This window comes from Chiloscyllium plagiosum, unplaced genomic scaffold (assembly GCF_037043375.1).
Source record: "Chiloscyllium plagiosum isolate Xiang-an unplaced genomic scaffold, Cpla_swu_hap1 HiC_scaffold_5, whole genome shotgun sequence".
Classification (NCBI taxonomy): Eukaryota; Metazoa; Chordata; class Chondrichthyes; order Orectolobiformes; family Hemiscylliidae; genus Chiloscyllium; species Chiloscyllium plagiosum.
This window is the reverse complement of record NW_028270143.1, coordinates 123,296,084-123,323,309: the sequence shown is the minus strand read 5'-3', so window position 1 is coordinate 123,323,309 and position 27,226 is coordinate 123,296,084. Positions and strand designations below refer to the sequence as shown.

The window sequence follows — 27,226 nt, the reverse complement described above, 5'->3', positions numbered from 1 at the left end:
TCGCTTTAAATCTACGCCCTCTCGCTCTTGTTCCTACAACAAGCAGGAACGGCTATCTATTCCATCCAGTCCACTCACCATTTTGAAAACCCTGATCAAATCTCCTCCCAGACTTCTCTCCAAGGAGAATGGTTCCAACCCCTTCGATCTATTCTCTTCAGGCAAGTTCCTCAGTCTTTTTTTGTAAGTTGTTTCTGTGCACTCACCAATGTGTTCACAACCTCTCTTTATGTCCCTGAGATATAGGAGCAGTAATTAGGCCATTCAGCGCATTGAGTCTGCTCCCCCATTCGATCATGGCTGATATGTTTCCCAACCCTGTTCTCCTGCCTTCTCCTCGTAACCCTTGATCCAATCACCAATCAAGAACCTATCCACCTCTGTCTTTACACTCAGTGACTTGGCAATGAGCCCCCCAGATTCCCCACCCTCTGGCTGAAGAAAGTCCTCCCCATCTGAGTTCTGAAGCGTGGTCCCTTCCCTCCGAGGCTGTGTCCTCAGGTCCTAGTCTCTCCTATGCATGGTAGCATCTTCTCCACGTCCACTCTCTCCAGGCCTCTCAGTATCCCATACGTGTCAATCAGATCCCCACTTCATCCGCAAGGGAGAGGGTCCAGTCCCTGGGGACAGAACCGAAACACATTCCCCAGCTTGGACCGAATATCCTGGGCAGATTCCCAATAGGTTATGTCTAAATTTATGGGAACGTTTAATGACTGAGCGAACAATATTATGGTTACTCGGTGGAATAATAAGATTGTGCTTATTCTCACCCTCCATGATACCTGATCACCTCTCTTACCTCTTTCAGAATATACACTGTCTCCGATATTTCTGTCGACCCTGTAAGGAACTATTTTAAGGTAACAATTTGCTCTTTTCTAAGCAAATCTTGCATAGAGTAACCGTGAAATCATCTCCTTCAACGCTATCACTCACACCATGAAAACCTTCCGTTTTGAAACTCATTAATTGTGGATGATCCTGATGTTTCTTGCATTGACATTAGAATTTATAGGGCAGGTGCGATAACGGCTCAAAATAATTAGAAAACTCGATTTATTTTAGCCAGTTAATATAAGGGCTAGGAGCAGGAGGAGGCCATTCAGCCCCACAAGCTTGCCCTGCTCTTTAATCCAACCATCTCAGTCCCGACTCCACTTTCCTGCCCACTCTCCATAACCCTTTAACCTGTTACGAAATAAAAACCTATCTATCGCCTCCTTAAATGTACTCAATGTCCCAGCATCCACCACACTCTTGGGGGTGGGGTGGGGGGAGGTGGTGAATTCTGCAGCATCACGATCCTCTCAAGGAAGTAATTTGTCCTCATCCCTGTTTAAAATCTGCTGGCCCTCATCCTAGAACGATGAGCTCTCATTATAGATTGCTCCACGTCAGGAAACACCCTCTCTATGTCTGCATTGTCAATCCTCTTTAGCAGCTTATTTACCTGAATTACATCGCCTTTCGTTCTTCTAAACTCCAGAGAGTATTGGCCTAAATTCTCAATCTCTCCTCAATAGACGAGCCCCTCATCTCTGGAATCAATCTCCTCGGAACTGACCCCAATACAACAATGTCCCTTCTCAAGGCCAAAACTGTGGGCAGTGTTCTGAGTGGAGTCTAATAAATGCCTTGTAGAAACCTTCCTACTTTTATACTCTATTCCTTTTGCAATAAATATCAAAATTCCATTTGCCTTCCTTATTACCTGCCGAACCTCCATACTAATCTTTTGCACAATATTATGGTTACTGAGTGTAATGCCCAAGGACACTCAGATCCCTCTGCACCGAAAGACTTGGAAGTCCTTCTCCATTTCGAAAATAAGTTGCCTTTCCAAACCTCTGACCGAAATGGATAAGCTCGCACTTGTCCACACTCCACCTGATCTGTCAAACTTTGACCCAGTCACTGATACCCACTTGTAAATGTCTCCTTTCTTCCCTGCAACCCGCTGTCCCACCTACTTAAGCATCATCGGCAAATTTGGCTACAATGATTAACTATTTGGCTTGGACCGAATATGGTTTTCTCAAATCCCTTTGTAATATAGATGATAGAAACTCAGTGCTAGGGCTCATCAGTAGCTCCTTTTAGCATTCCACTGTGTGATGGATGAATTGTTAGATGCCAAATGAGATACACCAAGCAGCATCACGGTTGGAAAGTTTTACCCAAATTCCTAAGGTCTGATTGCTGTGTGCCAGGAAAGAAAATGAATCTGCACTTTAAGAGGAACAACGACCAACAATAATATCAATGTAAAGTATTACATTCAAAGCTTGATTAGCTATTGTCTTCATTCTTTTTAACTTCATAAATCTATTGAATTAGATCGACAATTTCACCCGATCCCCAGCCGCCCTGCCAATAGCAAAGGACCATAAGACAGTAGGCCATTCAGCCCATCGATTCTGCTGCAGTATTCAATGAGATTGTGGCTGATCTGATAATCTTCAGCTCCACTCCTCTTGTCCTTTCCCCATTATCCTTGACTGAGGGAGATGCAGTGTAGACTGGCTGATGGCTTCTCAGGACACCTACATTCTGTCCGTAAAAATAGGACCCTGAGCTTCCAGTTGGTGCCACCTTAACACCCCACCCCTGTTCCCTGGCCAACATCTCTGTCTCAGGCTTGCTGCAGTGCTCCAGTGAAGCTCAGTGCAAGCTGGAAAAACAGCTCTACATTTTCCACTTGGTAACTCAACAATCTTCAGGACTTAATATCGAGTTCAATACTTTAGGGCTTGAAGCACGTTCTCCCATGTCCTTACCCGACTCTCTAAGCATTAAGTCCTTGTCTCCGTATGGGCTACTTACCACACACTACCCACTGTCAGCCAATAATGGTCCCTGTTGGCAGCGGTTCATTCCCCCACTCCTTCACCTGTCCCTCTCTCTCTCTCTCTCTCTCTTTCTCTTTCTTTCTCTCTCTGTCTCTCTCTCTCTCTCTCTCTTTTTCTCACTCTCTCTCTCTCTCTGGGCTCCATCTCCACATATCATTTACACCTCTCCCCACCATCCCCCCCCCAACCCCCCCCCACCCCTTCTCCAGCATAAATCCCAACCCTTTCCTTGCCACAATTAGCTCTGACGAAGTGTCACTTGACCCAAAGTGTTAACTGCTTTCTCTCTTTGACGATGCGACCAGACCTGCTGAGCTTTTCCAGCAATGCCCGTGTTTGTTTGTGACCCTTGATTCCCTTCCTGATTAAAATTTTGTCTCCCTCAGCCTTGAATATACTCGTGATGTGGAGGCGCCGGTGTTGGACTGGGGAGGACAAAGTTAAAAGTTACACAACCCCAGGTTATAGTCCAACAGGTTTATTTGGAAGCACTAGCTTTCGGAGCACTGCTCCTTCGTCAGGTGGTTGGAGCAGCGCTCCGAAAGCTAGGGCTTCCAAATAAACCTGTTGGACTATAACCTGGGGTTGTGTGACCTAACTTTGAATATACTTAACGGCCCAGCCTCCAAAGTCTTTGGTCGTAAAAAAGACTCCACAGGTTCACCACTCTCTGAGAGAAGAAGTTCCTCCTCTATCTCTTGGTTATTTTGAGAGTTTTCCCAAGGAGGATCTGCCTGGCATCTCGCTGTCAATTCCTCGAAGGATCAGGCCCAACCTGTCATCACAGGACAGCCCCTTTCGCCTGTCTGTGTCACGCCTGTCACGCAAGGTGGTGCTGTACCGGGATTAATCTCACTCTGGCTCGGCCCAGTTGGCAAAGCAACAGCGTAGTAATGATGAGACAGAAGTAGAAATTGTTGGAGACTCAGTTCTGAGGAAGGGTCACTTGACGTGAAACGTTAACTCTGATCTCTCTCCACACAGATGCTGCCAGACCTGCTGAGCTTTTTCCAGCAACTTTGGCTTCTGTCTCTGATTTACACAGGGATGTGCAGCACGGAAACAAACTCTTCAGTCCAACTCGCCCATGCCGACCAGATATACCAACCCAATCTCGTCCTGCTTGCCAGTATTTGACCGCATCATCTGCAATTCTTTTGGTTCCTATTTAGAAGTTTGTATCATAAGACCCCTACAGTGTGGAAGCGGGCCATTCAGCCCACCCCAGCCCTCCAAAAAGCAACCCACCCTTACCCTATCTCTCTGCATTTCCAATGGCCAATCCACCTAGCCTGCGTAATCTTCGGACTGTGGGAAGAAACACTGGGAGAATGTGCAAACTCCACACAGACAGTCACCCAATGCTAGAATTGAACCCGGGTCCCAGGAGCTGTGAGGCAGCAGTGCTAACCATTGAGCCACCGTGCCACCCCATGGGTTACAGTGAGGACCATTGAATTGGAAGGGAGAATACCACCCTGGGAACTCAGTGTGCTCTGACGCTAGTCGGTTGTTGTGTTTCTGGGTGAGGGAAAGGAGTCAGGAAAGTATGGTTTCTGTGCTGCTTTCACGTGCACGGATGTTTGTGGGTTGGCGGTTTGAGTTCTAGTACAATGGCGATTTGATTGAGGTTTTTAAAATCATGAGAGAGCTGGCTAGGGTAGGACACGGTGGCTCAGTGATTAGCGCCTTACAGCGCCAGGGACCTGGGTTTGATTCCACCCTCAGGTGACTGTGTTGAGTTTGCACGTTCTCCCTGTGTCTGTGTGGGTTTCCTCCAGGTGCTCCGGTTTCCTCCCACAATCCAAAGGCGTGCAGGTTAGATGAATTGGCCATGGGAAATTTTCCATAGTGCTTAGGGATGTGCAGGTTAGATTGATTAGGTTAGAAGTAACAAAGAGGATTGATGAGGGCAGACCAGTAGATGTGATCCATATGGACTTCGGTAAGGCATTCGACAAGTTTCCCCATGGGAGACTGGTGAGCAAGGTTAGATCTCAAAGAATACAGGGAGAACTAGCCATATGGATACAGAACTGGCTCAAAGGTAGAAGACAGAAGGTGGTGGTGGAGGGTTATTTTTCAGACTGGAGGCCTGTGACCAGTGGAGTGCCACAAGGATCGGTGCTGGGTCCACTACTTTTCATCGTTTATGTAAATGATTTGGATGTGAGCAGAAGAGGTATAGTTAGTAAGTTTGCAGATGACACCAAAATTGGAGGTATAGTGGACAGCGAAGAAGATTACCTCAAATTTCAACAGGATCTTGACCAGATGGGCCAATGGGCTGAGAAGTGGCAGATGGAGTTTAATTTGAGGTGCTGCATTTTGGGAAAGCAAATCTTAGCAGGACTTATACACTTAATGGTAAGGTCCAAGGGAGTGTTGCTGAACTAAGAGACCTTGGAGTGCAGGTTGATAGCTCCTTGAAAGTGGAATCGCAGGTAGATAGGATAATGAAGAAGGCATTTGGTATGCTTTCCTTTATTGGTCAGAGTATTGAGTACAGGAGTTGAGAGGTCATGTTGTGGCTGTACAGGACATCGGTTAGGCCACTTTTGGAATATTGCATGCAATTCTGGTCTCCTTCCAATCGGAAAGATGTTGTGAAACTTGAAAGGGTTCAGAAAAGATTTACAAGGATGTTGGAGGATTTGAGCTCTAGGGAGAGGCTGAACAGGCTGGGGCTGTTTTCCCTGGAACGTCGGAGGCTGAGGGGTGACTTTATAAAGGTTTACAAAATCATGAGGGAGACTGTGTGTGTGTGGAGTTTGTGCATTCTCCCCGTGTCTACATGGGTCCCCTCCGGGTGCTCCAGTTTCCCCCCATGGTCCAAGGATGTGAAGGGCAGGTGAATTGGCCATGCTAGATTGCCCATGGTATGAGGTACAATGGTCAGAGGGGAAATGGGTCTGGGTGGGTTACTCTTCGGAGGGTCGGTGTGGACTTGTTGGGCCGAAGGGCCTATTTCCACAGTGTAGGGAATCTAACCTAATAAGACAGGTCATTGACCAGAAAGAGAACTGGTGAAGGCATGATGGGCTGAATGGCTTCCTGCTTCACTATGTGTGTGATTCTCGTGCAAGCCAAGTAGACAGTACAGTCCGATAATGATCGAAGGGTCTGCTTTTGTGAGGTTGTTGGATGGATCAGTGTGAGAATGGGGGGAGAGGCCCCCTGTCCTTGTGTGAAACAGTGTCACCTCGGTAGAGCTGCTGGTTTAGGCACAACAACAGCTATATTCACGTCATGTGTTTCTCAAGTATCACGTGCAGGCTTTTGGATTCTCTCTGACAAAGAGAGTAACATGAAGGGGCCAGCATTTGAGAAAAACAACGTCTTGCATTTATAGAGCATCCTTTAAAATGGCAATCAGTCTGTAGGAGCCTAATCAGAGGCAGATTTGACAGTGAGCCACACAAGGAGATGCTAAGAGCAGGCCTTGAGAGGAAAGGATGGGTTTCAAGGCAAGTCAAAGGGCAGACACTCGGAAGTTTCTGGAGAGGATTCTATATCGCTGGCAGCTGAAGGGGTGGCTGCCCATTGTCGGCCGGTGGAAACTGGAGACACGCAAGAGGCGAGAATCTGAGCAAAGTCAAATCCTCGGAAGGTTTGAGGGCTGGACGGATTAAAGCAAGTCTGAATCACGCTGTTCACTCTGCCTGTTGCATGTTCCCAGTGTGCTAAACTGAATGGCATCTATCCTTCATTGACATATGGTAGCTCAGATGGTGGCCAGCTCGCAGCAGATGCTACCTGTCACTGGTTTGTTTGACCTACTTGGGAGTAGGGTATTGCAAAATGGTGATCAGCCTTGCACACACAGACTAGATATTTTGATTTAATTGCCCTTCAGTTCCAGTTCTCCACCTCCCACCCCTTCCCATCCCATGTGCTGGGTGACCTTAAAGAGTGATAGAGATTACAGCATGGAAACAGACCCTTCAGTCCAACTCGTCCATGCTGACCCAGATATCCTAACCTAATCTTGTCCCTTTTGTTAGCTCTTGGCCACTATCCTTCTAAACCTTTCCTATTTATGTACCCATCCAGATGGCTTTTAAACTTTGTAATTGTACCAGCCTCCAATACTTCCTCTGGCAGCTCATTCCATACACACACCACACTCTGCGTGAAAAAGTTAGATTAGATTCAATTCCCGATAGTATGGAAACAGGCCCTTCAGCCCAACAAGTCCACACCGACCCTCCTAGCAATTTCGCATGGCCAATTCACTTAACTGCTGATCTTTGGACTATGGAAGGAAACCGGAGCACCCGGAGGAAACCCACACAGACACAGGGAGAATGTGCAAACTGCACACGGACAGTCACCCGAGGCTGGAATTGAACTCATCTCCCTGGTGCGGGAGACAGCAGTGCTAACCACTGAGCCACATGCTGTCCCTTAGGTCCCTTTTAAATCTTTTCCCGTCTCACATTAAACCCATGGCCTCTAGTTCTGAACTCCCCCACTCCAAGGAAAAGACCTTGTCTATTCACCCTATCCATGCCCTCCATGATTTTGTAAACCTCAATAACGCACAGTTCAATTCCAACCTCAGGCAACTGACTGTGTGGAGTTTGCACATTCTCCCTGTGCCTGCGTGGGTTTCCACCCACAATCCAAAGATGTACAGGTTAGGGTGGATTGGTCATGGGAAATGCAGGGATTTGGGTGGGTCTGAATGGGATGCTCTTCGGAGGGTTAATGTGGCCCTGACAGGCTGAATGACCTGCTTCCACTCTTGGGTTGGGGGTTGGGGAGGGGAGGGCGCAGAAATGAGGTGGGTTCAAATGTCAAGGCAAGCAAGTCAGAATACTGCGTGCAATTCTGGTCTCCTACCTATCGGAAAGATGTTGTGAAACTTGAAAAGGTTCAGAAAAGATTTACAAGGATGTTGCCAGGGTTGGAGGATCTGAGCTACAGGGAGAGGCTGAACAGGCTGGGGCTGTTTTCCCTGGAGCGTCGGAGGCTGAGGTGTGACCTTATAGAGGTTTATAAAATCATGAGGGGCATGGATAGGGTAAATAGGCAAAGTCTTTACCCTGGGGTCAGGGAGTCCAGAACTAGAGGGCATAGGTTTAGGGTGAGAGGGGAAAGATATAAAAGAGATCTAAGGGGCAACTTTTTCATGCAGAGGGTGGTACATGTATGGAATGAGCTGCCAGAGGAAGTGGTGGAGGCTGGTACAATTGCAATATTTAAGAGGCATTTGGATGGGTATATGAATAGGAAGGGTTTGGAGGGATATGGGCCAGGTGCTGGCAGGTGGGACTAGATTAGGTTGGGATATCTGGGTCAGCATGGACGGGTTGGACCGAAGGGTCTGTTTCCATGCTGTACATCTCTATGACTCTATGACTGTATGACCATGAGGCCATGATGGTGGTGGCTCAGTGGTTAGCGCTGCTGCCTCATAGCTCCAGGGACCAGTGTTCAATTCCCATCTCGGGCCTGTTTCCGTGCTGCACATTTCTATGACTCTAAGTTAGAAGGTAGGGAAGCAGGAGTGTGCAATGACTGTAAGGCAGAAGAAGGCTATTCAAGCCCATTGAGTCTGCTTTGCCACTGAAGTAATTGCTCGCAGAATCTCAGATCTGCTGAGGATTTCAAATGCGAGAAAAGATAGAGGAAGATGCAACAAAATTGCAAGGATGTAGGGGCGGATTTTTGACTCTTAAAGTGTTTTTGATTTGATTTATTGTTGTCACATGTACCTAGGTACAGTGAAAAGTTTTGTTCTGCGTGCAGTACAGGCAGACCATACCGTACAAAGATCACAAGATGATTGAACAGAGCGAGGAATACAATGTCATAGTTGCAGAGAAGGTGTACAAAAAAAACCAAAGTCAAAGATCGCACGACAGCAGGTTATAGTTCAACCGGTTTATTCGAAAACACTAGCTTTCGGAGCGCTGCGCCTTCACCAGGTACTAGTGAGAGAGGAAGACCATAGCCATAGAGTTTATAAGGAAAATATCAAAGGCTCATATAACTCATGTAAATGAATTGAACATGCCTACGGTGGCTGTTAAATCTTTAATCAGTTAGAATAGTGGTGCAGGTTTCAATTGATTAATATGTGAACTTCTTTCCAGCCACTGCCCTGAGATAACTTGAAGTGTTATCAATATAATGGAGGTGACCCCTCTGGTCAGACAATGTATTTTAGGTGTGAGGTCTTGTTGGGAGTTTGTCAGTGTCTTAATCTGGAGTCAAACTGGTAAAATCAAGATCAACATTAAATTTAAAGTTTGAGAGGTACACTCAGCAGTCTGATAACAGCAGGGAAGAGGCTGTTCTTGAATCGGTTGGTACGTGTGTTTAAGCTTTTGTACCTGCTGCCTGATGGAAGAGGCTGGAGGAGATTCTAACCGGGGTGAGAGGGGGCTAATATGGTGTTGGGTTGCCTTTCCCGAGGCAGCATCTGAGGAGCAGGAGAATCGACGTTCTGGGCATAAGCCCTTCAACATGAAGCTTATGCCCAAAACGTCGATTCTCCTGCTCCTCGGATGCTGCCTGACCTGCTGTGCTTTTCCAGCACCACACTCTCAACTCTGATCTCCAGCATCTGCAGTCCTCACTGTCTCCAGCCTTCCCAAAGCAGTGAGAAGTGTAGACAGAGTTAAAGGACGGGGGATCAGTTTGTGTGATGGACGATGGACTGGGCTGTGTTCACAACTCTCTGAAGTGTCAGCTGAGACCAAAAGTTGGAGTTGGCACAGTGGCTCAGTGGTTAGCACTGCTGCCTCACAGCACCAGGGACCCAGGTTCGATTCCAGCCTTAGGTGACTATCTGTGAGAAGTTTGCACATTCTTTCTGTGTTGGTTCTCTCCAGGTGCTCCGGATTCCACTCACAGTTCAAAGATGTGCAGGTCAGGTGAATTGGCCATGCTACATTGCCCATACTGTTAGGTGCATTAGTCAGAGGGAAATGGGTCTGGGTGGGTTACTGTTCAGAGGGTCGGTGTGGACTTGTTGGACTGAAGGGCTTGTTTCCACACTGTAGGGAATCTAATCTAAACATAATTGACATGATTTCTGAAGTGACCGATTTATGTCCTGTAGTTTTTCTTGACTCACCCATACAGCTATGATATGTGTGGGTTAACTTGATTTGAAAATATAATGCACCAATTACAATTAGATTCACTCAATATAACCACTTAGCACAATAGCACTAAGATAATAAAAACACTGAGCTTGCCTTAAACCACTGAAACGTCCAATTGATTCATACAATTTCAACCTGACGCCTACGCCCCTGCATTCCCTCACACAGACACCAATATCAATCCCTCCCAAACACATACAAATCTTCAATCCTACACATTGCAAGTTGAAATATGCAATCAGTTCTCATATTTTATCACCACTTGTGTCAAACCCTTCTTATTGCAGAGGGTGGGGAATGCCTGAGGTAGTGGTGAAAGTGAGTAGAATTTCATCATTTAAGAAACACATAGACAGGTAGATGGATAGGGTAGGGCTGGAGGGTTATGGAGCAAACACAAGCAAATGGGACTGGACTGAACTGTGAAAACTGGCTGGCATGGGCAAGTTGGGCTGAAGGGCCTGTTTCCATGCTGTAAAACTCTCCACTCACTATGACTCTATGTTTCTCAACCCCATTCCCCTGTGTTCTCTTTGTAACCCTTGACCTCTTTTCTAATCAAGAAGCTATCTCTCTCTGTCTTAAAGACACTCAATGACTTGGCCTTCTGTGGCAATAACACCCACAGATTCCCCACCCTCTGGCTGAAGACGTTCCTGCTCCTCTCTGCTCTGAAGGGTTGTCCCTTCCCTCGGAGGCTGTGTCCTCGGGTCCTAGTCTCTCCTACTCATGGAAACATCTTCTTCACGTCCACTCTCTCCAGGCCTCTCAGTATCCTGTAAGCTTCAATCAGATCCCCCCCTCATCCTTCGAAACTCTATTGCGTACAGACCCAGCATCCTCAACCGCTCCTCATAAGACAAGTCCTTTATCCCTGGGACCTTTCTGATAGACCTCCTCTGGACCCCCTCCAACATCAACCCAGCCTTCCTTCATCTTCATCTGAACCGTGCTGGGACAAGACGCCGAGTGAATCACATAACTGGGGCTCTGGACAGATCTTTAAACAAAATAAGAAGGTTGGGGAGTAGGGTTCAATTATAGGGGAAATTAAAAAATCCAAATTAAAGGAGGGAGGTAAGAGTGCAGAACTCAGGAGAGGTTATTAAAATCTCCAGCACAGACACAAATAGGACAGAGTGTATGGAAAGGGTTAGCAAACAAACTTCAAGCATACTGGACAAACGAATGACAATGAAAAGAGGGACGATTAAAACAGGACTGAAGGGGTTATATCTGAATGCACACAGTATAAGGAATAAGGTAATTGAGCGTGTGGCACAGATCAAAATTGGCAGGTATGACGTGGTGGGCATCACGGAGACGTGGCTGCAAGGGCATCAGGATTGGGAGCTGGGTACTCCCCAGGTCTGTGTCACTGGGTATTATCCGGGTCTGTGTCACTGGGTACTCCCCAGGTCTGTGTCACTGGGTATTATCCGGGTCTGTGTCACTGGGTATTATCCGGGTCTGTGTCACTGGGTATTCCCCAGGTCTGTGTCACTGGGTATTATCCAGGTCTGTGTCACTGTGTATTACCCGGGTCTGTGTCACTGGGTATTCCCCGGGTCTGTGTCGCTGAGTATTCCCCGGGTCTGTGTCACTGGCTGTTCCCCGGGATATGTCACTGGGTATTCTCCGGTTCTGTGTCACTGGGTATTATCCGGATCTGTGTTGCGGGATATTCCCCGGGTCTGTGTTACGAGGTATTCTCCGGGTCTGTGTCACTGGGTATTCCCTGGGTCTGTGTCTCTGTGTATTATCTGGGTCTGTGTCTCTGTGTATTATCCGCGTCTGTGTCACTGGGTATTCCCTGGGTCTGTGTCTCTGTGTATTATCTGGGTCTGTGTCTCTGTGTATTATCCGCGTCTGTGTCACTGGGTATTCCCTGGGTCTGTGTCTCTGTGTATTATCTGGGTCTGTGTCTCTGTGTATTATCCGCGTCTGTGTCACTGGGTATTCCCTGGGTCTGTGTCTCTGTGTATTATCCGGGTCTGTGTCACTGGGTATTCCCCGGGTCTGTGTCGTTGGGTATTCCCTGGGTCTGTGTCACTGTGTATTATCCGGGTCTGTGTCCCTGGGTATTCCCTGGGTCTGTGTCTCTGTGTATTATCCGGGTCTGTGTCGCTGGGTATTCCCTGGGTCTGTGTCTCTGTGTATTATCCGGGTCTGTGTCGCTGGGTATTCCCCGGGTCTGTGTCACTGTGTATTATCCGGGTCTGTGTCCCTGGGTATTCCCTGGGTCTGTGTCTCTGTGTATTATCCGGGTCTGTGTCACTGGGTATTCCCCGGGTCTTTGTCACTGGGTATTCCCCGGGTCTGTGTCGCTGGGTATTCCCCGGGTCTGTGTCACTGGGTATTCCCCAGGTCTGTGTCGCTGGGTATTCCCCGGGTCTGTGTCGCTGGGTATTCCCTGGGTCTGTGTCACTGGGTATTATCCGGGTCTGTGTCACTGGGTATTCCCTGGGTCTGTGTCACTGGGTATTATCCGGGTCTTTGTCACTGGGTATTCCCCAGGTCTTTGTCACTGGGTATTCCCCGGGTCTGTGTCGCTGGGTATTCCCCGGGTCTGTGTCACTGGGTATTCCCTGGGTCTGTGTCACTGGGTATTCCCCAGGTCTGTGTCGCTGGGTATTCCCCGGGTCTGTGTCGCTGGGTATTCCCTGGGTCTGTGTCACTGGGTATTATCCGGGTCTGTGTCCCTGGGTATTCCCTGGGTCTGTGTCACTGGGTATTCCCTGGGTCTGTGTCACTGGGTATTATCCGGGTCTTTGTCACTGGGTATTCCCCAAGTCTGTGTCACTGGGTATTCCCCGGGTCTGTGTCACTGTGTATTCCCCGGGTCTGTGTCTCTGTGTCTTTTCCGAGTCTGTGTCACTAGGTATTATCCGGGTCTTTGTCACTGGGTATTCGCCGGGTCTGTGTCACTGGCTATTATGCGGGTCTGTGTCACTGCATATTCCCGGCTCTGTGTCACTGGGTATTATTCGGGTCTGTGACACTGGATATAATCCGGGTCTGTGTCACTGGGTATTCCCCGGGTCTGTGTCACTGTGTATTCCCCGGGTCTGTGTCACTGGGTATTCCCCGGGTCTGTGTCACTGCATATTCCCGTGTCTGTGTCACTGGGTATTATTCGGGTCTGTGACACTGGATATAATCCGGTTCTGTGTCACTGTGTATTATCCAGGTCTGTGTCGCTGGGTATTCCCCGGGTCTGTGTCACTGTGTATTATCCGGGTCTGTATCACTGGGTATTCCCTGGATCTGTGTTACTGGGTATTCCCCGGGTGTGTGTCCCTGGGTATTCCCCGGGTCTGTGTCACTGTGTATTCCCCGGGTCTGTGTCACTGGGTATTCCCAGGTCTGTGTCACTGGGTATTATCCGGGTCTGTGTCACTGGGTATTATCCGGGTCTGTGCCACTGGTTATTTCCCGGGTCTGTGCCACTGGGTATTCCCCGGGTCTGTGTTACTGGGTATTCCCCGGGTGTGTATCCTGGGTATTCCCCGAGTCTGTGTCCCTGCGTATTCCCCGGGTCTGTGTCACTGTGTATTCCCCGGGTCTGTGTCGCTGGGTATTCCCCGGGATGTGTCACTGACTATTATCCGGGTCTGTGTCACTGCATATTCCCGGGTCTGTATTACTGGGTATTCCCCGGGTCTGTGTCACTGCATATTCCCCGGGTCTGTGTCACTGGGTATTATTCGGGTCTGTGACACTGGATATAATCCGGTTCTGTGTCTCTGGGTATTCCCCGGGTCTGTGTCACTGTGTATTATCCGGGTCTGTGTCCCTGGGTATTCCCCGGGTCTGTGTCACTGGGTATTCCTTGGGTCTGTGTTGCTGAGCTGTATCAGTTAGAGCTGTATCAGTCAGAGCTGTATCAGTCAGAGCTGTGCTGTAACACTGGGTGTTATCCAGGTCTGTGTCACTGGGTATTCCCCGGGTCTGTGTCACTGGGTATTCCCCGGGTCTGTGTCACTGGGTATTCCCCGGGTCTGTGTCTCTGAGTATTATCCGGGTCTGTGTTACTAGGTATTCCCCGGGGCTGTGACATTGGTTATTATCCGGGACTGTGTCACTGGGTATTCCCAGGGTCTGAATCACTGGGTGTTCCCCGGATCTGTGTCACTGTGTATTATCCAGGTCTGTGTCGCTGGGTATTCCCCGGATCTGTGTCACTGGGTTTTCCCCGGGTCTGTGTCACTGGGTATTCCCCGGGTCTGGGTCGCTGGGTATTATCCAGGTCTGTGTCACTGGGTATTATCCGGGTCTGTGTCACTGGGTATCCCCTGGGTCTGTGTCACTGGGTATTCCCCGGGTGTGTATTCCTGGGTATTCCCCCAGTCTTTGTCACTGTGTATTATCCGGGTCTGTGTCCCTGGGTATTCCCAAGGTCTGTGTCACTGGGTATTATCCGGATCTGTGTCACTGGGCACTATCAGGTCTGTGTCCCTGTGTATTCCCCGAGTCTTTGTCACTGTGTATTCCCCGGATCTGTGTCGCAGGGTATTCCCCGGGTCTGTGTCACTGTGTATTATCTGGGTCTGTGTCTATGTGTATTCCCCGGATCTGTGTCGCAGGGTATTCCCCGGGTCTGTGTCACTGGGTATTATCCGGGTCTGTCACTGTGTATTATCCGGGTCTGTGTCGCTGGGTATTCCCCGGGTCTGTGTCGCTGGGTATTCCCCGGGTCTGTGTCTATGTTTATTCCCCGGGTCTGTGTCGCAGGGTATTCCCCGGGTCTGTGTCACTGGGTATTATCCGGGTCGTCACTGTGTATTCCCCGGATCTGTGTCGCTGGTTATTATCCGGGTCTGACGCAGGGTATTCCCCGGGTCTGTGTCACTGGGTATTATCCAGGTCTGTGTCGCTGGGTATTCCCCAGGTCTGTGTTACTGGGTTTTCCCTGGGTGTGTGTCCCTGGGTATTCCCCGAGTCTGTGTCACTGTGTATTATCCGGGCCTGTGTCGCTGGGTATTCCCCGGGTGTGTATCCCTGCGTATTCCCCGAGTCTGTGTCACTGGGTATTCCCCGTGTCTCTGTCACTGGGTATTCCCCGGGTCTGTGTCACTGTGTATTATCCGGGTCTGTGTCACTGTGTATTCCCCGTGTCTCTGTCACTGGGTATTCCCCAGGTCTGTGTCGCTGGGTATTTCCCGGGTCTGTGTCACTGGGTATTCCCCGGGTGTGTGTCACTGGGTATTCCCCGGGTGTGTATCCCTGGGTATTCCCCGGGTCTGTGTCACTGGGTATTCCCCGAGTCTGTGCCACTGTGTATTCCCCGAGTCTGTGTCCCTGCGTATTCCCCGGGTCTGTGTCACTGGGTATTCCCCGAGTCTGTGTCCCTGCGTATTCCCCGAGTCTGTGCCACTGTGTATTCCCCGAGTCTGTGTCCCTGCGTATTCCCCGGGTCTGTGTCACTGGGTATTCCCCGGGTCTGGGTCGCTGGGTATTATCCAGGTCTGTGTCACTGGGTATTATCCGGGTCTGTGTCACTGGGTATCCCCTGGGTCTGTGTCACTGGGTATTCCCCGGGTGTGTATTCCTGGGTATTCCCCCAGTCTTTGTCACTGTGTATTATCCGGGTCTGTGTCCCTGGGTATTCCCAAGGTCTGTGTCACTGGGTATTATCCGGATCTGTGTCACTGGGCACTATCAGGTCTGTGTCCCTGTGTATTCCCCGAGTCTTTGTCACTGTGTATTCCCCGGATCTGTGTCGCAGGGTATTCCCCGGGTCTGTGTCACTGTGTATTATCTGGGTCTGTGTCTATGTGTATTCCCCGGATCTGTGTCGCAGGGTATTCCCCGGGTCTGTGTCACTGGGTATTATCCGGGTCTGTCACTGTGTATTATCCGGGTCTGTGTCGCTGGGTATTCCCCGGGTCTGTGTCGCTGGGTATTCCCCGGGTCTGTGTCTATGTTTATTCCCCGGGTCTGTGTCGCAGGGTATTCCCCGGGTCTGTGTCACTGGGTATTATCCGGGTCGTCACTGTGTATTCCCCGGATCTGTGTCGCTGGTTATTATCCGGGTCTGACGCAGGGTATTCCCCGGGTCTGTGTCACTGGGTATTATCCAGGTCTGTGTCGCTGGGTATTCCCCAGGTCTGTGTTACTGGGTTTTCCCTGGGTGTGTGTCCCTGGGTATTCCCCGAGTCTGTGTCACTGTGTATTATCCGGGCCTGTGTCGCTGGGTATTCCCCGGGTGTGTATCCCTGCGTATTCCCCGAGTCTGTGTCACTGGGTATTCCCCGTGTCTCTGTCACTGGGTATTCCCCGGGTCTGTGTCACTGTGTATTATCCGGGTCTGTGTCACTGTGTATTCCCCGTGTCTCTGTCACTGGGTATTCCCCAGGTCTGTGTCGCTGGGTATTTCCCGGGTCTGTGTCACTGGGTATTCCCCGGGTGTGTGTCACTGGGTATTCCCCGGGTGTGTATCCCTGGGTATTCCCCGGGTCTGTGTCACTGGGTATTCCCCGAGTCTGTGCCACTGTGTATTCCCCGAGTCTGTGTCCCTGCGTATTCCCCGGGTCTGTGTCACTGGGTATTCCCCGAGTCTGTGTCCCTGCGTATTCCCCGAGTCTGTGCCACTGTGTATTCCCCGAGTCTGTGTCCCTGCGTATTCCCCGGGTCTGTGTCACTGGGTATTCCCCGGGTCTGTGTCACTGGGTATTCCCCGAGTCTGTGTCCCTGCGTATTCCCCGGGTCTGTGTCACTGGGTATTCCCCGGGTCTGTGTCACTGAGTATTCCCCGGTCTGTGTCACTGGCTATTATCCGGGTCTGTGTCAGTGTAACACCACCTCCAAATGGACCCCACCACCAAGGATATATTTCCCTCCCCTCCCCTATCAGCATTCCGTAAAGACCACTCCCTCCGTGACTCCCTCGTCAGATCCACACACCCCCCACCAACCCAACCTCCACTCCTGGCACCTTCCCCTGCAACCGCAGGAGGTGCAAGACTTGCGCCCACACCTCCCCCCTCACCTCCCTCCAAGGCCCCAAAGGAAACTTCCATATCCGCCACAGATTCACCTGCACCTCCACACACATCATCTATTGCATCCTCTGCACCCGATGTGGCCTCCTCTATATTGGGGAGACAGGCCGCCTACTTGCGGAGCGTTTCAGAGAACACTCAGGGACACCCAGACCAACCAACCCAACCACCCTGTGGCTCAACACTTTAACTCCCCCTCCGACTCCACCAAGGACATGCAGGTCCTTGGACTCCTCCATCACCAGACCACAACAACAGGGCGGTTGGAGGAAGACCGCCTCATCTTCCGCCTAGGAACCCTCCAACCACAAGGGATGAACTCGGATTTCACCAGTTTCCTCATTTCCCCTCCCCCCACCATGTCTCAGTCAAATCCATCGAACTCAGCACCGCCTTCCTAACCTGCAATCTTCTTCCTGACCTCTCCGCCCCCACCCCAGTCTGACCTATCACCCTCACCTTGACCTCTTTCCACCTATCACATTTCCGACGCCCCTCCCCCAAGTCCCTCCTCCCTACCTTTTATCTTAGCCTGCTGGACAAACTTTCCTCATTCCTGAAGAAGGGCTTATGCCCGAAACGTCGATTCTCCTGTTCCCTGGATTCTGCCTGACCTGCTGCGCTTTTCCAGCAACACATTTTCATCACTGTGTATTATCCGGGTCTGTGTCACTGTGTATTATCCGGGTCTGTGTCACTGGGTATTCCCCGAGTCTGTGTCACTGGTTATTCCCCGGGTCTGTGTCACTGTGTATTATCCGGGTCTGTGTCCCTGGGTATTCCCCGGGTCTGTGTCACTGGGTATTCCCCGGGTCTGTGTTGCTGAGCTGTATCAGTTAGAGCTGTATCAGTCAGAGCTGTATCAGTCAGAGCTGTGCTGTAACACTGGGTGTTATCCAGGTCTGTGTCACTGGGTATTCCCCGGGTCTGTGTCCCTGGGTATTCCCTGGGTCTGTGTCCCTGGGTATTCCCAGGTCTGTGTCACTGGGTATTCCCCGAGTCTTTGTCACTGTGTATTATCCGAGTCTGTGTCCCTGGGTATTCCCAGGTCTGTGTCACTGGGTATTCCCCGAGTCTTTGTCACTGTGTATTATCCGGGTCTGTGTCCCTGGGTATTCCCAGGTCTGTGTCACTGTGTATTCCCCAAGTCTTTGTCGCTGGGTATTATCCGGGTCTGTGTCCCTGGGTATTCCCAGGTCTGTGTCGCTGGGTATTCCCCGAGTCTTTGTCACTGTGTATTATCCGGGTCTGTGTCCCTGGGTATTCCCAGGTCTGTGTCACTGGGTATTCCCCGAGTCTTTGTCACTGTGTATTATCCGGGTCTGTGTCCCTGGGTATTCCCAGGTCTGTGTCACTGGGTATTCCCCGAGTCTTTGTCACTGTGTATTATCCGGGTCTGTGTCCCTGGGTATTCCCCGGGTCTGTGTCACTGGGTATTCCCCGGGTCTGTGTTGCTGAGCTGTATCAGTTAGAGCTGTATCAGTTAGAGCTGTATCAGTCAGAGCTGTGCTATAACACTGGGTGTTATCCAGGTCTGTGTCACTGGGTATTCCCTGGGTCTGTGTCACTGGGTATTCCCCGGGTCTGTGTCTCTGTGTATTATCCGGGTCTGTGTTACTAGGTATTCCCCGGGGCTGTGTCATCGGTTATTATCCGGGACTGTGTCATTGGGTATTCCCCGGGGCTGTGTCACTCGGTATTCCCAGGGTCTGTATCACTGGGTATTTCCCGGGTCTGTGTCACGGGGTATTCCCCGGGTCTGTGTCACTGTGTATTATCCAGGTCTGTGTTACTGGGTATTATCCGGGTCTGTGTCGCTGGGTATTCCCCGGGTCTGTGTCACTGGGTTTTCCCCGGGTCTGTGTCACTGGATATTCCCCGGGTCTGGGTCGCTGGGTATTCCCCGAATCTTTGTCACTGTGTATTATCCGGGTCTGTGTCCCTGGGTATTCCCCGGGTGTGTATCCCTGTGTATTCCCCGGGTCTGTGTCACTGCGTATTCCCCGGGTCTGTGTCACTGGGTATTCCCCGGGTCTGTGTCACTGGGTATTATCCAGGTCTGTGTCTCTGGGTATTCCCCGGGTGTGTATCCCTGTGTATTCCCCGGGTCTGTGTCACTGCGTATTCCCCGGGTCTGTGTCACTGGGTATTCCCCGAGACTTTGTCACTGTGTATTATCCGGGTCTGTGTCCCTGGGTATTCCCAGGTCTGTGTCACTGGGTATTCCCCGAGTCTTTGTCACTGTGTATTATCCGGGTCTGTGTCCCTGGGTATTCCCAGGTCTGTGTCTCTGGGTATTCCCCGAGTCTTTGTCACTGTGTATTATCCGGGTCTGTGTCCCTGGGTATTCACAGGTCTGTGTCACTGGGTATTCCCCGGGTCTGTGTCACTGGGTATTATCCGGGTCTGTGTCCCTGGGTATTCACAGGTCTGTGTCACTGGGTATTCCCCGGGTCTGTGTCACTGGGTATTCCCCGGGTCTGTGTCACTGGGTATTCCCCGAGACTTTGTCACTGTGTATTATCCGGGTCTGTGTCCCTGGGTATTCCCAGGTCTGTGTCGCTGGGTATTCCCCGAGTCTTTGTCACTGTGTATTATCCGGGTCTGTGTCCCTGGGTATTCCCAGGTCTGTGTCGCTGGGTATTCCCCGAGACTTTGTCACTGTGTATTATCCGGGTCTGTGTCCCTGGGTATTCCCAGGTCTGTGTCGCTGGGTATTCCCCGAGTCTTTGTCACTGTGTATTATCCGGGTCTGTGTCCCTGGGTATTCCCAGGTCTGTGTCGCTGGGTATTCCCCGAGTCTTTGTCACTGTGTATTATCCGGGTCTGTGTCCCTGGGTATTCACAGGTCTGTGTCACTGGGTATTCCCCGGGTCTGTGTCACTGGGTATTATCCGGGTCTGTGTCCCTGGGTATTCACAGGTCTGTGTCCCTGGGTATTCCCCGGGTCTGTGTCGCTGGGTATTATCCGGATCTGTGTCTCTGTTTTCTCCGGGTCTGTGTCGCTGGGTATTATCCGGGTCTGTGTCCCTGGGTATTCCCAGGTCTGTGTCACTGCGTATTATCCGGGTCTGTGTCTCTGTGTATTATCCATGTCTGTGTCACTGGGTATTCCCCGGGTCTGTGTCACTCGGTATTCCCTGGGTCTGTGTCACTGGTTATTATCCGGGTCTGTGTCGCTGGGTATTATCCGGGTCTGTGTCCCTGGGTATTCCCAGGTCTGTGTCACTGGGTATTATCCGGGTCTGTGTCCCTGGGTATTCCCAGGTCTGTGTCACTGGGTATTCCCCGGGTCTGTGTCACTGAGTATTCCCCGAGTCTTTGTCACTGTGTATTAGAGGAGAAAGTGAGGTCTGCAGATGCTGGAGATCAGAGATGGAAATGTGTTGCTGGAAAAGCGCAGCAGGTCAGGCAGCATCTAGGGAACAGGAGAATTGACGTTTCGGGCATTAGCCCTTCTTCAGGAATTCCTGAAGAAGGGCTAATGCCCGAAACGTCGATTCTCCTGTTCCCTAGATGCTGCCTGACCTGCTGCGCTTTTCCAGCAACACATTTCCATCACTGTGTATTATCCAGGTCTGTGTCACTGCGTATTCCCCAGGACTGTGTCATTGGTTATTCCCCGGGTCTGTGTCACTGGGTATTCCAGAGCTGTATCAGTCAGAGCTGGGTATACAGTCAGAGCTGTACTGTATCAGTCAGAGCTGTACCAGTCAGAGCTGTGCTATATCAGGCAGAGCTGTATCAGTCAGAGCTGTGCTGTATCAGGCAGAGCTGTATCAGTCAGAGCTGTGCTGTATCAGGCAGAGCTGTATCAGTCAGAGCTGTGCTGTATCAGTCAGAGCTGTGCCATATCAGTCAGAGCTGTATAAGTCAGTGCTGTATTAGGCAGAGCTGTGCTATATCAGTCAGAGCTATATCAGTCAGAGCTGTATCAGTCAGAGCTGTATAAGTCGGTGCTGTATTAGGCAGAGCTGTGCTGTATCAGTCAGAGCTGTATCAGTCAGAGCTGTGCTGTATCAGTCAGAGCTGTATCAGTTAGGGCTGTATAAGTCAGTGCTGTATTAGGCAGAGCTGTGCTATATCAGTCAGAGCTGTATCAGGCAGAGCTGTATCAGTCAGAGCTGTGCTGTATCAGTCAGAGTTGTGCCATATCAGTCAGAGCTGTATCAGTCAGAGCTGTATTAGGCAGAGCTGTATCAGTCAGAGCTGCAATCAGTCAGTGCTGTATCATGCAGAGCTGTGCTGTATCAGTCAGAGCTGTGCTGTATCAGTAAGATACAGTCAGTGCTGTATGAGTCAGAGCTGTGCTGTATCAGTCAGAGCTGTATCAGTCAGAGCTGTATTAGGCAGAGCTGTATCAGTCAGAGCTGTATCAGGCAGAGCTGTGCTATATCAGTCAGAGCTGTATCAGTCAGAGCTGTATTAGGCAGAGCTGTATCAGTCAGAGCTGTATCAGGCAGAGCTGTGCTGTATCAGTCAGAGCTGTATCAGTCAGAGCTGTATTAGGCAGAGCTGTATCAGTCAGAGCTGTATCAGGCAGAGCTGTGCTATATCAGTCAGAGCTGTATCATGCAGAGCTGTATCAGTCAGAGCTGTATCAGTCAGAGCTGTGCTGTATCAGCCATCACTGTGTATTATCCAGGTCTGTGTCACTGCGTATTCCCCGGGTCTGTGTCTCTGTGTATTATCCGGGTCTGTGTCATTGGTTATTCCCCGGGTCTGTGTCACTGGGTATTCCCCGGGTCTGTGTCACTGGTTATTATCCGGGTCTGTGTCACTGGGTATTCCCTGGGTCTGTGTCACTGGTTATTATCCGTGTCTGTGTCACTGGGTATTCCCAGAGTCTCTGTCACTATGTATTCCCCCGCTCTGTGTCCCTGTGTATTCCTCGGGTCTGTGTCACTGGGTGTTCCCCGGGAAGTGTCACTGGGTATTTCCCGGGTCTGTGTCACTGGGTATTTCCCGGGTCTGTGTCACTGGGTATTCCCCCGGTCTGTGTCACTGGTTATTATCCGGTCTGTGTCTCTGGGTATTATCCGGTCTGTGTCTCTGGGTATTATCCGGGTGTGTCTCGCTAGGTATTTCCCGGGTCTGTGTCACTGGGTATTCCCCGGGTCTGTGTCACTGGGTATTCCCTGGGTCTGTGTCACTGGGTATTCCCCGGGTCTGTGTCACTGGGTATTCCCTGGGTCTGTGTCACTGGGTATTATCCGCGTGTGTCTCGCTAGGTATTCCCTGGGTCTGTGTCACTGGGTATTCCCCGGGTCTGTGTCACTGGGTATTCCTCGGGTCTGTGTCACTGGGTATTCCCCGGGTCTGTGTCACTGGGTATTCCCTGGGTCTGTGTCTCTGTGTATTATCCGGGTCTGTGTCACTGGGTATTCCCTGGGTCTGTGTCTCTGTGTATTATCCAGGTCTGTGTCACTGTGTATTATCCGGGTCTGTGTCACTGGGTATTCCCTGGGTCTGTGTCTCTGTGTATTATCCGGGTCTGTGTCACTGGGTATTCCCTGGGTCTGTGTCTCTGTGTATTATCCCAGTCTGTGTGCAATAACAGCTCCTGAACCTGCTGGTGCACGTTCTCAGGTTTCTATATTCTCTGGCCGATGGAAGAGGGTGGAAGAGATCATTGCCGGGAGGGGGCTTTGATGTTGGCTGCCTATTTGGAGTCCATGGCTGGGAGGTTGGCTTCCGTGATGGTCTGGGCTAGTTTCCTACTGTCCTGGGCAGGTCTATGCCATATCAGCCCTATCAGTCTGAGCTGTATCAGTCAGAACTGTATCAGGCAGAGCTGTATTAGTCAGAGCTGTATTTGCTGCTCGCCGGAAGCTGCCTGAATTGCTGTGCTCTTCCAGCATCACTGATCCAGAATCAGTGAGAGCGCTATCAGGCAGAGCTGTGCTATATCAGTAAGAGCTGTATCAGGCAGAGCTGTATCAGTCAGAGCTGTGCTGCATCAGTCAGAGCTGTGCCATATCAGTCAGAGCTGTATCAGTCAGAGCTGTATTAGGCAGAGCTGTGCTATATCAGTCAGAGCTGTATCAGTCAGAGCGGTGCTGTATCAGTCAGAGCTGTGCCATATCAGTCAGAGCTGTATCAGTCAGAGCTGTATCAGTCAGAGCTGTGCTGTATCAGTCAGAGCTGTATCAGTCAGAGCTGTATCAGTCAGAGCTGGATTAGGCAGAGCTGTATCAGTCAGAGCTGTGCTATATCAGTCAGAGCTGTATCAGTCAGAGCTGTATCAGTCAGAGCTGTGCTGTATCAGTCAGAGCTGTATCAGTCAGAGCTGTATCAGTCAGAGCTGGATTAGGCAGAGCTGTGCTGTATCAGTCAGAGCTGTATCAGTCAGAGCTGTATCAGTCAGAGCTGTATCAGTCAGAGCTGTATCAGTCAGAGCTGGATTAGGCAGAGCTGTATCAGTCAGAGCTGTGCCATATCAGTCAGAGCTGTATCAGTCAGAGCTGTATCAGTCAGAGCTGTGCTGTATCAGTCAGAGCTGTATCAGTCAGAGCTGTATCAGTCAGAGCTGTGCTGTATCAGTCAGAGCTGTATCAGTCAGAGCTGTATCAGTCAGAGCTGTATAAGGCAGAGCTGTGCTATATCAGTCAGAGCTGTATCAGGCAGAGCTGTATCAGTCAGAGCTGTATCAGTCAGAGCTGTATCAGTCAGAGCTGGATTAGGCAGAGCTGTATCAGTCAGAGCTGTGCTATATCAGTCAGAGCTGTAGCAGTCAAAGCTGTATCAGTCAGAGCTGTATCAGTCAGAGCTGTATAAGGCAGAGCTGTGCTATATCAGTCAGAGCTGTATCAGTCAGTGCTGTATCTGTCAGAGCTCTGCTGAATCAGTCAGAGCTGTGCGGTATCAGTCAGTGCTGTATCAGTCAGAGCTGTATCAGATAGGGCTGTATTAGGCAGAGCTGTGCTATATCAGTCAGAGCTGTATCAGGCAGAGCTGTATCAGTCAGAGCTGTGCTGTATCAGTCAGAGTTGTGCCATATCAGTCAGAGCGGTATCAGTCAGAGCTGTATTAGGCAGAGGTGTGCTATGTTAGTCAGAGCTTTATCAGGCAGAGCTGTATCAGTCAGAGCTGCAATCAGTCAGCGCTGTATCATGCAGAGCTGTGCTGTATCAGTCAGAGCTGTGCTGTATCAGTAAGATACAGTCAGTGCTGTATGAGTCAGAGCTGTGCTGTATCAGTCAGAGCTGTATCAGTCAGAGCTGTATTAGGCAGAGCGGTGCTATATCAGTCAGAGCTGTATCAGTCAGAGCTGTATCAGTCAGAGCTGTATCAGTCAGTGCTGTGCTGTATCAGTCAGAGCTGTATCTGTCAGAGTTGTATCAGTCAGAGCTGTACCAGTCAGAGCTGTGCTATATCAGTCAAAGCTGTATCAGGCAGAGCTGTATCAGTCAGAGCTGTGCTGTATCAGTCAGAGCTGTGCCATATCAGTCAGAGCTGTATAGGTCAGTGCTGTATTAGGCAGAGCTGTGCTATATCAGTCAGAGCTGTATCAATCAGAACTGTATCAGTCAGAGCTGTATACGTCAGTGCTGTATTAGGCAGAGCTGTGCTATATCAGTCTGAGCTGTATCAGTCAGAGCTGTATCAGTCAGAGCTGTATCAGTCAGAGCTGTGCTGTATCAGTCAGAGCTGTATTAGTCAGTGCTGTGCTGTATCAGTCAGAGTTGTGCCATATCAGTCAGAGCAGTATCAGTCAGAGCTGTATTAGGCAGAGCTGTATCGTTCAGAGCTGTGCTGTATCAGTCAGAGCAGTTCCATATCAGTCAGAGCTGTACCAGTCAGAGCTGTATTAGGCAGAGGTGTACTATATCAGTCAGAGCTGTGCTCTATCAGTCAGATACAGTCAGTGCTGTATCAGTCAGAACTGTGCTGAATCAGACAGAGCTGTATCAGTCAGAGCTGTATTCGGCAGAGCTGTGCTTTATCAGTCAGAGCTGTATCAGGCAGAGCTGTATCAGTCAGAGCTGTGCTGTATCAGTCAGAGCTGAATTAGTCAGAGCTGTGCTGTATCAGTCAGAGCTGTATCAGGCAGAGCTGCATCAGTCAGAGCTGTGCTGTATCAGTCAGAGCTGTATCAGTCAGAGCTGTGCTGTATCAGTCAGAGCTGAATTAGTCAGAGCTGTGCTGTATCAGTCAGAGCTGTACCAGTCAGAGCTGTTCCATATCAGTCAGAGCTGTACCAGTCAGAGCTGTATTAGGCAGAGCTGTGCTATATCAGTCAGAGCTGTATCAGGCAGAGCTGTATCAGTCAGAGCTGTGCTGTATCTGTCAGAGCTGTATCAGTCAGAGCTGTGCTGTATCATCAGATACAGTCCGTGCTGTATCAGTCAGAGCTGTATCCGGCAGAGCTGTATCAGTCAGAGCTGTATCAGTCAGAGCTGTGCTGTTTCAGTCAGAGCTGTATCAGTCAGAGCTGTGCTGTATCAGTCAGAGCTGTATCAGTCAGAGCTGTGCTGTATCAGTCAGAGCTGTATCAGTCAGAGCTGTGCTGTATCTGTCAGAGCTGTATCAGTGAGAGCTGTGCTGTATCAGTCAGAGCTGTATCAGTCAGAGCTGTGCTGTATCAGTCAGAGCTGTATCAGTCAGAGCTGTGCTGTATCTGTCAGAGCTGTATCAGTGAGAGCTGTGCTGTATCATCAGATACAGTCCGTGCTGTATCAGTCAGAGCTGTATCAGGCAGAGCTGTATCAGTTAGAGCTGTATCAGTCAGAGCTGTGCTATATCAGTCAGAGCTGTATCAGTCAGAGCTGTGCTGTATCATCAGATACAGTCCGTGCTGTATCAGTCAGAGCTGTATCAGGCAGAGCTGTATCAGTTAGAGCTGTATCAGTCAGAGCTGTGCTATATCAGTCAGAGCTGTATCAGTCAGAGCTGTGCTATATCAGTCAGAGCTGTATCAGTCAGAGCTGTGCTGTATCAGTCAGAGCTGTATCAGTCAGAGCTGTGCTGTATTGGTCAGATACAGTCAGTGCTGTATCAGTCATAGCTGTGCCGTATCAGTCAGCGTTGTATCTGTCAGAGTTGTAACAGGGAGTGCTGTAGCAGTCAGAGCTGTATCAGTCTGAGCTGTATCAGTCACAGCTGTATCAGTCAGAGCTGTGCTTTATCAGTCATAGCTGTATCAGGCAGAGCAGAATTAGTCAGAGCTGTGCTGCATCAGTCAGAGCTGTGCCATACCAGTCAGAGCTGTACCAGTCAGAGCTGTATCAGTCAGAGCTGTGCTGTATCAGTCAGAGCTGTATCAGTCAGACCTGTATTAGTTAGAGCTGTATCAGTCAGAGCTGTGCTGTATCAGACAGAGCTGTATCAGTCAGAGCTGTATTCGGCAGAGATGTGCTATATCAGTCAGAGCTGTATCAGTCCGAGCTGTATCAGTCAGAGCTGTGCTGTATCATCAGATACAGTCCGTGCTGTATCAGTCAGAGCTGTATCAGGCAGAGCTGTATCTGTCAGAGCTGTATCAGTCAGAGCTGTATCAGTCAGAGCTGTTCTGTATCATCAGATACAGTCCGTGCTGTATCAGTCAGAGCTGTATCAGGCAGAGCTGTATCAGTCAGAGCTGTATCAGTCAGAGCTGTATCAGTCACAGCTGTATCAGTCAGAGCTGTGCTGTATCAGTCAGAGCTGTATCAGTCAGAGCTGTATCAGTTAGGGCTGTATTAGGCAGAGCTGTGCTATATCAGTCAGAGCTGTATCAGGCAGAGCTGTATCAGTCAGAGCTGTGCTGTATCAGTCAGAGTTGTGCCATATCAGTCAGAGCTGTATCAGTCAGAGCTGTATTAGGCAGAGCTGTATCAGTCAGAGCTGTATCAGTCACAGCTGTATCAGTCAGAGCTATGCTGTATCAGTCAGAGCTGTGCTGTATTGGTCAGATACAGTCAGTGCTGTATCAGTCATAGCTGTGCCGTATCAGTCAGCGTTGTATCTGTCAGAGTTGTAACAGGGAGTGCTGTAGCAGTCAGAGCTGTATCAGTCAGAGCTGTATCAGTCACAGCTGTATCAGTCAGAGCTGTGCTGTATCAGTCAGAGCTGTATCAGTTAGGGCTGTATTAGGCAGAGCTGTGCTATATCAGTCAGAGCTGTATCAGGCAGAGCTGTATCAGTCAGAGCTGTGCTGTATCAGTCAGAGTTGTGCCATATCAGTCAGAGCTGTATCAGTCAGAGCTGTATTAGGCAGAGGTGTGCTATGTCAGTCAGAGCTGTATCAGGCAGAGCTGTATCATTCAGAGCT

At 50.0% G+C, this 27,226-nt stretch overlaps 1 protein-coding gene across 4 annotated transcripts in view; it reads left to right on the top strand.

Moving 5' to 3' along the window:
- Positions 1 to 27,226, top strand: part of LOC122550332 (pituitary adenylate cyclase-activating polypeptide type I receptor-like) — a 293,382-nt gene that overhangs the window by 18,122 nt on the left and 248,034 nt on the right. For 3 of the 4 annotated variants that reach the window (XM_087987625.1, XM_087987624.1, XM_087987619.1), the window contains exon 2: positions 812 to 863. The exons of the other annotated variant lie outside the window; for it this stretch is intronic. The gene's annotated coding sequence lies outside the window, so the exon portion shown is untranslated. The remainder of the gene's footprint in view (positions 1 to 811; positions 864 to 27,226) is intronic. 4 annotated transcript variants of the gene reach the window in all.